Genomic DNA, 9,338 nt, shown 5'->3' on the forward strand with positions numbered 1-9,338 from the left:
TGCCATTAACATCTATTTATTGTCAAGTTGAAGTTCGAAGACATTTTTTCCCTTGGCACAGCAGAAAACAATCTATGTGGTTTTTATCTTTTCTATTGGATTTGTCATTTGACCGGAGAATGAACAGCATGAGTTTTTTCTTTTTTGCAAAGCCTAAATACAAGTTAAGATTTGACACAGGGCCTTTAGTCCCGGTTGATACTTACATAATAGAAAATGATATTTTTGTACGAAAAGTTCAAAACTCTATTTCGCAACATTGTTTGTAATGTAGAGATTCACCTATATGCCCAAGTTCACCAAATTATCATGAACTATGGAATGAATATGGTCATCGTGTTGGTCATTTGAGACCAAATTTTAAATGGAAAAATTGTATAATATGGCATCAAATGTAAACGTTGTCAACATAAAATTATCCATCTCGTCAAAATGAGCAACATTGATTTTGGAGGCATCTTCATCTAAGGTCGTGTGCAACCGCTACAGCCAAACAAATGCATTGTAGCTAAGACCCCCTTTTCCCGAGTGGGACACTCAGTAAAGACCCCCTTTTCCAAGTTTAGCACTCGGCAATCCCCTGTTTGCCGAGTTTTGTTGGTTTAGCGAGTGTTTCGTTGACGATACTCGGCAAGTACGTGTTTGCCAAGTTTTAATTTTTTCCAAGTACCTCTTTGGTAGGAACACGGCAAAGATACTATTGCCGACTGCCTAACATATTGCACTCAGCAATGACGAAAATTCCAGTAGTGAAGCTTTAAAGGAGCGATGCTTGTGTTTAGCCAGTTTCTTGAACCATTGGACTTGATCATGGAATAGCTGAGGAAGGAGTTCAACTGCATTAAATGCAATGAGCTCCTGTATATGAGTGGAAACGTCTCTCTTAAAACCCGCAAGGCCTTGATGGTGGACTTCAATGATATCGAGAGCGAGGCCAAGGTGATGCTTGCATCGACCAAGGTGTGTGGAGAAGGTACCACCCTCTTTGGAGCGTCGTGTGTGGTGCTCCTCGAGGTTGTGTGGAACCCTTCTGCACAAAGGAGGGTGATTGAATGTGCATATCGAATTGGTCAGCAAAAGATTGTCCATACATACAATCTAATCGTAGAAGGAACACAAGAGAAGGGCAAATATGATATATAAGCTAAGAAAGACCAAATGCCAAATTGTTGTTTTCAATTGAGGAACAACCTGCGGAGCGCAACACGTCATCAGAATCTATTTCAAATGACAGGATTTTGGAACAAATGACAGAAGATGAAAACTTGAAAGAGAATTTTGTGAATATTCTCCCATCATAGTGACAATAGAACTTATAGATCTCTGTTAAGTGGGAGCTTCTAAGATCAGAATGTTCTAATTTCCATATTTGTTTGTGGTAATTATCCGATTATATCATTAGGGGACAAGCAGGAGTTCCATCAAATTCTGAATTTATGGATTCTTCAACAAAAGAAGTAAATTATTTGCATGGTATTAAAAATAGAAATTATAAATTGAGATCGTATATGTGGTACGCCTCCCTGCTGGAGCTGGCGTCATAATCCGCCGTGCCATCCGATTCTGGCTTCCTGGCCGTGCTACCGCACCATGACTACCCGTTCGTATCCCCTTTGGCTTGCCACTGACTCCCTCTATCAGGCCAAGAAAGAGGGCAGCGGAGATGGCATCCTTGCAGCAGTGAGATTGCACAAAGAATTCGGAGTGGGAGGAGATGACGTGGTGATGAGGTTTGAGGGCTCATCTGTGTCGTTGGCAACAAGGATGGAGGTGGTGGTGGGGCTCAGCCTTGGTCGCCAGGCAATGACTCAGTATACGTATGTCTCCTCTATCTATTTCTAGGAATCCTATATTCTCCTGTAATCATTTACAAATTTGTGAGAACAAGTCATGGGAGGTTAATTCTAAAGTATATAGATTAAGTTTCAATATATTACACTCATCAAATCCTTCAAGTATATGTTATTCTCCTAACATCACTTGCTGAATTCCTTTTTCTTAGTTTTACGCCACCTCCTCCTAATCCTTTAATTATGCATGTGCTATACAGAACAAGAAAAAAATTAGGTGAATGGTTTGCCTCCTACCTAGCAGCGCTTGACCATCCACTCAGGAGGCTAACCCAGGGGTGCGTCCCAACCACTAGTATGGATTATGGTCGATAACACTAGCTATGTGGCATCTTCTTTCTCTATTTTCTCAATCTTATCACTTGGTTGTGGTCATTTTGATGTAATCTTTGGTATGCTTTTATTGTGTGATGATTATGAATTTCTATTAACACTGGATACAAACTATTTTGATTATGTATGCATGATTTATTGATGTATATGTTCTTTGATCTAATCGAATATCATAATAAGTCCAATGTTCTAGCTTATATTTGTTATAATCGGTCTACGATTATTTCCAAATTCGCATATGTACCACTGTCCAACCTAAGGACCGAACATGTCGGTTAGCATAGGGGTGAGAGGTTCTAGTGGAAAGTCTTGATATATGTATATCATGTATTCTGAAAAAAGATTCCTTCAATCCAATATTTATTTTTATTTTTGAGAACCCATCAGTCCACTCTTTAACCTACACCGTGTGCGCACCACACTTTTTGCATTCATTTCCATCAAAAATTGCAACACTTCAATCTACGATGATCCATGGGAGGTGACCACAGCCTGGCTATGAGATGTGTGTCAGCATCTGCGACAAGACAGAAGACGATTACACAAACAACAGACCACACTCATGCACGCAACCTGAAGAAAATGTCGGACATCATTTCAATGAAAATGTAATTTCCACTTTTCCCCAAAGTGCAACTGGGTGAAAAGGTGCAAGTTGTATTATTCGCTAAAATGAACTCGTGCTTTTCAAAATGAGTAGATTCCTTATACATCATTGACACTTTGTCCATCCCATGTGTCACTCAATTTTTTGGACTCCCTAACATATTACTGATTTTTTTCACCTGGTACTCATATGCCACAAACGTCTATTTATCGTAAGTTTATCGTCAAGTGGAAGTTGGAAGACATTTTTTCCCTTGGCACAGGAGAAAACAATATATTCAGTTTTTATCTTTTCTATCGGATTTGTCATTTGACCGAAGAATGAACAACATCAGTTTTTTCTTTTTTGCAAAATCTAAAAAAAATTAAGATTAGACAAATGGCCTTTAGTCCCGGTTGATACTTAGAAAATAGAAAATTATATTTTCTACAAAAAGTTCAAAACTCTATTTGGCAACATTGTTTGTAATGGAAATATTCACCTATATGCCAAAGTTCACCACATTATAACAAACTATGGAATGAATATGGTCATTGCATTGGTCATTTGAGACCAAATTTTTCATGGGAAAAAGTGTAAATAATGTGGTATCAAATGTAAAAGTTTTCAACATAAAGTTATCCATCTCATCAAAATGAACAACTTTGATTTTTGAGGTATCTTCATCTGAGGTCGTATGAAACCACTACAGCCAAAACCATGCATTGTAGCTAAGACACCCTTTTGCCGAGTGGGACACTCAGTAAAGACCCCCTTTTCCGAGTTTAGCACTCGGCAACGCCCTGTTTGCTGAGTTTTGTTGTTTCACCGAGTGTTCCGTTGACAACATCGGCGAAATACCTATTGCCGAGTACTTCTTTGGTAGGAACTCGACAAAGATACTATTGCCGACTGCCTAACATATTGCACTCGGCAAAGACTAAAATTCCAGTAGTGAATCTTTAAAGGAGTGATGCTTGTGTTTAGCCAGTTTCTTGAACCATTGGACTTGATCATGGAACAGCAGAGGAAAGAGTTCAACTGGACTAAACGCAACCAGCTCATGTATATGAGTGGAAATGTCTCTCTTAAAACCCGCCAGGCCTTGATGGTGGACTTCAATGATATCGAGAGCGAGGCCAAGGTGATGCTTGCATCGACCAAGGTGTGTGGAGAAGGTACCACCCTCTTTGGAGCGTCGCGTGTGGTGCTCCTCGAGGTTGTGTTGAACCCTTCTGACCAAAGGAGGACGATTGGACGTGCATATCGAATTGGTCAGCAAAACATTGTCCATATATACAATCTAATCGTAGAAGGAATAAATGACGGAAGATGAAAATCTGAAAGAGATTTTTGTGAATATTCTCCCATCATAGTGACAATAGAACTTATAGATCTCTGGTAAGAGGGAGCTTCTAAGATCAGAATGTTGTAATTTCCATATTTGTTTGTGGTACTTATCCGATTATATCATTAGGGGACAAGCAGGCGTTCCATCAAATTCTGAATTTATGGATTCTTCAACAAAAGAAGTAAATTATTTGCAAGGTATTGAAAATAGAAATTATAAATTGAGATCGTATATGTGGTACGCCTCCCTGCTGGAGCTGGCGTCATAATCCGCCGTGCCATCCGATTCCGGCTTCCCGGCCGTGCTACCGCACCATGACTACCCGTTCGTATCCCCTTTGGCTTGCCACTGACTCTCTCTATCAGGCCAAGAAAGAGGGCAGCGGAGATGCCATCCTTGCAGTAGTGAGATTGCACGAAGAATTCGGAGTGGGAGGAGATGACGTGGTGATGAGGTTCGGGGGCTCATCTGTGTCGTTGGCAACAAGGATGGAGGTGGTGGTGGGGCTCAGCCTTGGTCGTCAGGCAATGACTCAGTATACGTATGTCTCCTCTATATATTTCTAGGAATCCTATATTCTCCTGTAATCGTTTACAATTTTTTGAGAACAAGTCATGGGAGGTTAATTCTAAAGTATATAGATTAACCTTCAATATATTACACTCATCAAATCCTTCAAGTATATGTTATTCTCCTAACATCACATGCTGAAATCATTTCTCTTAGTTGTACGCCACCTCCTCACAATCCTTTAATTATGCATGTGCTATACAAAAATAGAAAAAAAAATAGGTGAAAGGGTTGCCTCCTACCTAGCAGCGCCTGACCTTCCTATCAGGTGGCTAACCCAGGGGTGCGTCCCAACCACTATTATGGATTATGGTCCATAACACTAGCTATGTGGCATCTTCTCTCTCTATTTTCTCAATTTTATCACTTGGCTGTGATCAATTTGATGTAATCTTTGGTATGCTTTATTGTGTGATGATTTTGACTTTGTATTAACACTGGATACAAACTATTTTGATTATGTATGCATGATTTATTGATGTATATATTCTTTCATCTAATCGAATATCATAAGAAGTCCAATGTTCTAGCTTATATTTGTTATAATCGATCTACAATTGTTTGCAAATTCACATATGTACCACTCTCAAACCTAAGGACCGAACATGTCGGTTAGCATAGGGGTGAGAGGGTCTAGTGGAAAGTCTTGATATATGTATATCATGTATTCTGAAAAAAGATTCCTTCAATCAAATATTTATTTTTATTTTTGAGAAGCCATCAGTCCAATCTTTAACCTACATCATGTGTGCACCACACTTTTTGCATTTATTTCCATCAAAAATTGCAACACTTCAATCTACGATGATCCATGGGAGGTGACCAGAGCCTGGCTATGAGATGTGTGTCATCATCTGCGACAAGACAGAAGACGATTACCCAAACAACAGACCACACTCATGCACGCAACCTAAAGAAAATGTCGGACACCATTTCAATGAAAATGTAATTTCCACTTTTCCCCAAGTGCAACTGGGTGAAAAGGTGCAAGTTGCATTATTCGCTAAAATGAACTCGTGTTTTTCAAAATGAGTAGATTCCTTATACATCATAGACACTTTGTCCATCCCATTTGTCACTCAATTTTTTTGACTCCCTAACATATTACTGAATGTTTTCACTGGGTACTCATATGCCACTAACTTCTATTTATTTGTCAAGTGTAAGTTGGAAGACATTGATTCCCTTACCACAGCAGAAAACAATCTATGTGGTTTTTATCTTTTCTATTGGATTTGTCATTTGACCGGAGAGTGAACAACATCAGGTTTTTTTTCATTTTTTGCAAAGCCTAAAACAAATTAAGATTGGACACAGGGCCTTTAGTCCCGGTTGGTACTTACAAAATAGAAAATGATATTTTTGTATGAAAAGTTCAAAACTCTATTTGGCATGAGTATGGTCATCGTGTTGGTCATTTGAGACCAAATTTTAAATGGAAAAATTGTAAATAATATGGCATCAAATGTAAAAGTTGTCAACATAAAATTATCCATCTCATCAAAATGAACAACTTTAATTTTTGAGGCATCTTCATCCGAGGTCGTATGTAACCGCTACAGCTAAAACAATGCATTGTAGCTAGGACCCCCTTTTGCCGAGTGGCACACTCAGTAAAGACCCCCTTTTCCAAGTTTAGCACTCGGCAATGCCCTGTTTGCCGAGTTTTGTTGTTTTAGCGAGTGTTTCGTTGACGATACTCGGCAAGTACGTGTTTGCCGAGTTTTAATTTTTGTCGAGTACCTCTTTGGTAGGAACTCGGCAAAGATACTATTGCTGACTTCCTAGCATATTGCACTCAGCAATGACAAAAATCTAGTAGTGAAGCTTTAAAGGAGCGATGCTTCTGTTTAGCCAGTTTCTTGAACCATTGGACTTGATCATGGAACAGCTGAGGAAAGAGTTCAACTGGACTAAATGCAACGAGATCCTGTATATGAGTGGAAACGTCTCTCTTAAAACCCGCAAGGCCTTGATGGTGGACTTCAATGATATCGAGAGCGAGGCCAAGGTGATGCTTGCATCGACCAAGGTGTGTGGAGAAGGTACCACCCTCTTTGGAGCGTCGCGTGTGGTGCTCCTCGAGGTTGTGTGGAACCATTCCGCCCAAAGGAGGGCGATTGGATGTGCATATCGAATTGGTCAGCAAAAGATTGTCCATACATACAATCTAATCGTAGAAGGAACCACTAGTAGAAAAAGGGCGTTTAGTCCCGGTTCATAAGGGCCTTTAGTCCCGGTTCTTGAACCGGGACTAAAGGGTCGTTACTAATGCCCTGACCCTTTAGTCCCGGTTCAAACCAGAACCGGGACTAAAGACCCTCCACGTGGCCGGTCCACCTTTAGTCCCGGTTGGTAACACCAACTGGTACTAAAGGAAATTTTCTGATTTTTTTTTAAATTTTTTTAAATTTTTTTTATTTTCAAATTTCTGAATTATTTTAACCTCTAATCTCTAATCACCCCTCATCACTGCTCAATTTAATCTCTAATCACCCCTCATCATTCTAAATCATCTAACTTCCCGGACGGTCACCCATCCTCCCACTCCCCCAGCCTGAGCACGCTTAACTTCCGGGTTCTATTCTCCCTCGTATCCAAGTCTGCACTCGTTGTTTTCCTCACAATAATAAGATGTCAATCCTATTAACCCTCAGGAGTTTAGCTTGAGCATGAAGTCACACATTTCATTGTTTGAGTTTCAAACTATTGTTCTAAAAACAATAATTTTTTAGTAACACTAATATTTCTTGAATAAGTAGTTTGACCATTGTTTGACCATAGTTTGACCAGATTTGACCAAAATTCAAAAAACTGAAATAATTATTTAATAACACTAATATTCTTGAATAATTATTTAGTAACACTAATACTTCTTGAATAAGTAGTTTGACCATAGTTTGACCAGATTTAATGAAAATTTAAAAAAACTGAAATTTGAGCATACATTTTTTTCCTTTTGGAATTTGAGGATTCTACAAATTTGCAAACAGGCCGTAGGCGGTCTCCATCGGATGTAACTTTTCGAGTAGATGATTTTCATATAAAAAACTTTTTAATCCGAGTTCGTATGCAAAAGTTATGCCCATTTTACAAATTCCAGAGAGATTTTGTAAATAAAGTCGAAATTCATATTTGTAAATTTTCCCAACAACTAGACCACATATCACCTGGGAAACTTATTTTATTTTATTTTTTTGACATTTCCATCATTTTCTTTTGTTTTTCCTAAAACTGAAAAGGTAGTCCACGAGGGGGGGGGGAGTTTGAAAATGGACCTTTAGTACCGGTTCATGCCATGAACCGGTACTAATGCCTCAAAGCCCATTAGTCCCGGTTGGTGGCACCAACCGGGACTAAAGGTCTAACCTTTAGTCCCGGTTGGTGCCACCAACCGGGACTAATGGGCATCGCACCATTTAGTCCCGGTTCGTGGCACGAACCGGGACTAAAGGGACCAGGTGAACCGGGACTAATGCCTTAGCCGCACGAACTGGGATAAATGCACCCATTGGTCCCGGTTCTGGACTGAACCGGGACTAATGGGCTTACCCGGCCTGGACCAAAGCCTCCTTTTTCTACTAGTGAACACAAGAGAAGGGCAAATATGATATATAAGCTATGAAAGACCAAATGTCCAAATTGTTGTTTTCAATTGAGGAACAGCCTGCGGAGCGCAACACGTCATCAGAATCTATTTCCAATGACAGGATTTTGGAACAAATTATGGAAGATGAAAATCTGAAAGAGATTTTTGTGAATATTCTCCCATTGTAGTGACAATAGAACTTATATATCTTTGGTAAGTGGAAGCTTCTAAGATCAGAAGGTTGCAATTTCCATATTTGCTTGTGGTACTTATCCTATTATATCATTACTGGACAAGCAGGCGTTCCATGAAATTCTGAATTTATGGATTCTTCAACAAAAGAAGTAAATTATTTTCAAGGTATTGAAAATAGAAATTCCAAATTGAGATCGTATATGTGGTTCGCCTCCCTGCTGGAGCCGTCCAAATGATCTGGCCGTGCCATCCGATTACGGCTTCCTGACCGTGCTACTGCACCATGACTACCCGTTCATAACCCCTTTGGCTTGCCAATGACTCTCTCTATCAGGCCAAGAAAGAGGGCGGTGGAGATGGCATCGTTGTAGTAATGTGATTCCACGAAGGATTCGGACTAGGAGGAGATAAGCTGGACATTGTGATGAGGGTGGAGGAGGTGGTGGGGCTCAGCCTTGGTCGTCAGGCAATGACTCAGTATACATATGTCTCCTCTATCTATTTCTAGGAATCCTATATTCTCCTGTAATCGTTTAGGCCTCCTTTGCTTTGGAGGAATTTCATAGGAATTCTAGAGGATAGGATTCTTATAGGATTTTTTCCTTTAGAGCCCTTTGGTTCATAGGAATGGATTCGTATTCCTACATAGGATTGCTTCCTATCCTCCACATTTCATAGGAAAATAAAAATGAGCCTAGACTCAATAGAAAAATTCCTTTGGTGTCAACCAAATGACATCTCGTTTCCTATTCCTACTCATAGGATTTGAAATCCATGACATCTCATTTCCTACAAAATTCCTATTCCTACGATAATCCTATCCTATGAACCAAAAGAGGCCTTACAAATTTGTGAGAACAAGAC

The 9,338-nt window shown here is 39.7% G+C and overlaps 2 pseudogenes; both read left to right on the top strand.

The window, feature by feature from the left end:
- The first annotated feature begins 810 nt into the window (after positions 1-810).
- On the top strand, positions 811-1,301 carry LOC125506644 (SNF2 domain-containing protein CLASSY 3-like; annotated as a pseudogene).
- A 2,483-nt stretch (positions 1,302-3,784) lies between these two features.
- LOC147967604 (SNF2 domain-containing protein CLASSY 3-like) lies at positions 3,785-8,467 on the top strand (annotated as a pseudogene).
- Positions 8,468-9,338: the final 871 nt, after the last annotated feature.

Source organism: Triticum urartu, chromosome 5A (assembly GCF_056163025.1).
Source record: "Triticum urartu cultivar PI428250 chromosome 5A, HENAU_Tu73, whole genome shotgun sequence".
In the NCBI taxonomy this organism is placed as follows: domain Eukaryota; kingdom Viridiplantae; phylum Streptophyta; class Magnoliopsida; order Poales; family Poaceae; genus Triticum; species Triticum urartu.